Source organism: Limulus polyphemus, unplaced genomic scaffold, assembly GCF_000517525.1.
Source record: "Limulus polyphemus unplaced genomic scaffold, Limulus_polyphemus-2.1.2 Scaffold336, whole genome shotgun sequence".
Classification (NCBI taxonomy): Eukaryota; Metazoa; Arthropoda; class Merostomata; order Xiphosura; family Limulidae; genus Limulus; species Limulus polyphemus.
The window spans coordinates 189,280-192,467 of NW_013665946.1; the positions used below are offsets into that span (position 1 = coordinate 189,280).

At 32.1% G+C, this 3,188-nt stretch overlaps 1 protein-coding gene across 1 annotated transcript in view; it reads right to left on the reverse strand.

Annotated features, from left to right (window-relative positions):
- The window catches only part of LOC106457481, a 66,129-nt gene extending 63,810 nt beyond the window's left edge, over nucleotides 1-2,319 (reverse strand). Inside the window, exon 1 of the mRNA XM_013916901.2 lies at nucleotides 2,158-2,319. The gene's annotated coding sequence lies outside the window, so the exon portion shown is untranslated. The remainder of the gene's footprint in view (nucleotides 1-2,157) is intronic.
- Nucleotides 2,320-3,188: the final 869 nt, after the last annotated feature.

Consider the following 3,188-nt stretch of genomic DNA (forward strand, 5'->3'; position numbering starts at 1 on the left):
TATTTACCTCACAGTTATATTCTCCACCCCTACCCCTAGATAGCATAAACTAATTTATTTCTCCCTATTTACCTCACAGTTATATTCTCCACCCCTACCCATGGATAGCATAAACTAATTTATTTCTCCCTATTTACCTCACAGTTATATTCTCCACCCCTACCCATAGATAGCATAAACTAATTTATTTCTCCCTATTTACCTCAGTTATATTCTCCACCCCTACCCATGGATAGCATAAACTAATTTATTTCTCCCTATTTACCTCACAGACAATCCTATCCACATGCCATGCCTAAAGAATAACTTGTAACTATAATCTCCTTATATTTTTCATTTCCATCCCTATCTGTTCCTTTTGTTTTCCTTCACTCCCATTGTGTAGGTCACTGGTTAGGACACAATTGGAGTATTGTGTCAGTCTTGGGCTCCATTCTTTAGGAAGGACATTGAATTGTTGGAAATGGTTCAGAGGAGGGCTACTAGGATGATACCAGGGATGGAAAGGTTGTCATACGAGGACAGGTTAATACCTCTGAAATTGTTTTCTCTTGAAAAAGAGGAGTTAAACAGAATCTGATTGAGTTATTTAAAATTTTTAAGGAAACTGATAGTGTTAATGCATCAACTTTTTCTTTACTTAACAGTGATACCTAACAGTGAGAATGGTAGGACGAGTAAATATTTTTACAGGGTAGGAATCACTTTCAGCTAAGACAGTTTTATTTTTCTCATAGATTGGTTGGCTTTTAGAATGAGTTGCCTTCAGATGTGGTGGATGCAATATATTTAAGGGATTTAAAGGGAAGGCCCAATAAATATTTGAATGAGAAGGGCTGGCTTTGAGTGTTTTATTTTTATTCTAATGTTTAGTTTAGTGGTTGGGACAGCATGTAAAGACCAGTATGTCCCTTGTTATCCTTAAATTTCATATGTTACAGATCAGAGTTTAACTCATTAGTTCTCTCTGATATTTTCAATGTAAAAAAATCAATAAATCAGCCATGACTTAATTCAAAAATAAAATGGTTAAAAATTACTATATGTATACTATATAAAAAACATTACACACAAGATCTATTCAAAGTACATGCAAGGTTTGTGAATTGCATGCTAATTATAGATATGTATGCAACAAATTATGGAAAAATGAAAATATATAACATTTGCATATGTTGTGTCTAATAATGACAAAATGGTGTTGTTTAATCTTACTGTGTGTGTGTAACTAAGGTCATTTATACAACATAAATCAAAGTGGAAATCTGTAAGCTTGAAATTTGAAGCCCTGTGGCTCAGATGATAAAGTATTGACCTGAAAACCCTATTTTCCACCTGTATCATTCCTTTCACACTGTGAATAATACAATTTTGATGTTTTGATATTTAAAATATTTTAATATAATAATTCTTACAACTGATTATTAATAACAAATCACTTAGATTTTCAGTTATAAACTAACAACCAAGAAGACAAATAAATGGCCAGTTTTAAAAACAAATCAATACTTTTAACTCTAGAATGACTTAAATAATTAACGCGTATCATTTACACAGTTCAGTAAAATACTAAACACGCGTTCAGTTAGCTGACATTAAATATTATATGTTGTATCTGTGGGCTGAAAACCTAAAACCCATTCTAGTTTGCTTAAATTCTTTCAATCAAGTGTGATAATCAATCTCTTTATAGAGAATTAAATTTACAAATGAGAGAAGATAAGACGTACGTATAATTATTGGCTGAGACTCAGTAACATTATACTACCACTGTACCAGTACCAGTGCACATTTCATTTTGATCGCTTCATGAATTCTTAAATGAAAGATATTTTCATAAAGTAATCAATGGAGATTATTGTCGTAAAAACTAAAATAAACAGGCCCTAGATGCTTCTTAAACGGGAAAAAAGGCACTAGATTTGTTAATTACTATATTAGTAGCAACACCCCGCTCTACCCTTGGTTCGCGGTTTTCATAGTCGGATATAGCAATATTAAGTAATATTACACTGTACAGCAAATATGATAACGTTTTAGTGACGTTTGGTAGCACTGTACCAATAGAAATGATACTGTAAAAGTGTAATTACTCTGTAAGTTAAACATTATACTAATTATAAAGAAAAACCGTTTGTTAAAACATCAATTAATCACCTCCTTTATCCAAATGTGATCTTGCCCGGATTCCTTCATCGCACTGCCAGTGCTGTAGCTGAATACATTTTTCAACAATACAATTTACATAACAATTTTTTGGATAATTTGCTTCGAAACGTAAAATTGGTCATTTTCAACTTGAAGTACTTTCTCTTCACAACTCAAATGTCACTCACGCAGCGCCATCTGTTGGCTAGTTTTAAAATATATTAAAAGGTCTTTTTGTGTGCAAAAAGAAGTTGATTTTTATATAAGATTTTCATATTTTTGTTCTATTAGTTTAATATAGTATTAAGATCATTTTTAAATTTTATTTTTAGTTAGTGTTTTGACAGAGGCATGTGATCGTCTTTAATATAAAGAGCTTAAAAACTGTGTAGTGCAGTATTGTAAAAGTGAATTACACTGAACGACAAGTGACAACATAAATAGTGATATTTATATATATTATTGCCCTTTTACTAAGTGTAAACGAGCTATTAAATTTTAATGATCGTATTTGCTGGTTATCTTCATCAATAAATTTTTAAACCAGTATAAATGTGATTATATGAAAACCATCAGAAACGATTTAACTTTAAAGGTATTGTTACGTATCTGCTCGTTTGATAATTTCCGGTATAAATTCTTTCCGAGGAACTTCAGCGATACAAGTCCTTTCTTAATTAAAACTAGTTTATTCTTTCTTGATACAACTATTTAGTACACATAATTTCTACAGTCACTTTAAACTTAACAACCTTTATAACACACGTTATAAATCACATTGATTCACACAATTTACTTACGGTGCATACTGTTCGCTTGACTCAATTATCTATCTCTTCAGTTTATCTGCATATTTCTATATCGCTGGCTTTATTTGCCGGGCTTATATACTATAAAGAGGGCTCTTGGCAAACACTCGGATATTCGCGGAGTTCCTCGATAAGTCATGATTTTTCTAGAAACTCCAGCGCACATGCTCCCAGCGTCGCGTGACTTACGCTGTCGTAACAGCATTGTTACCAATATCATTTCAATACGCC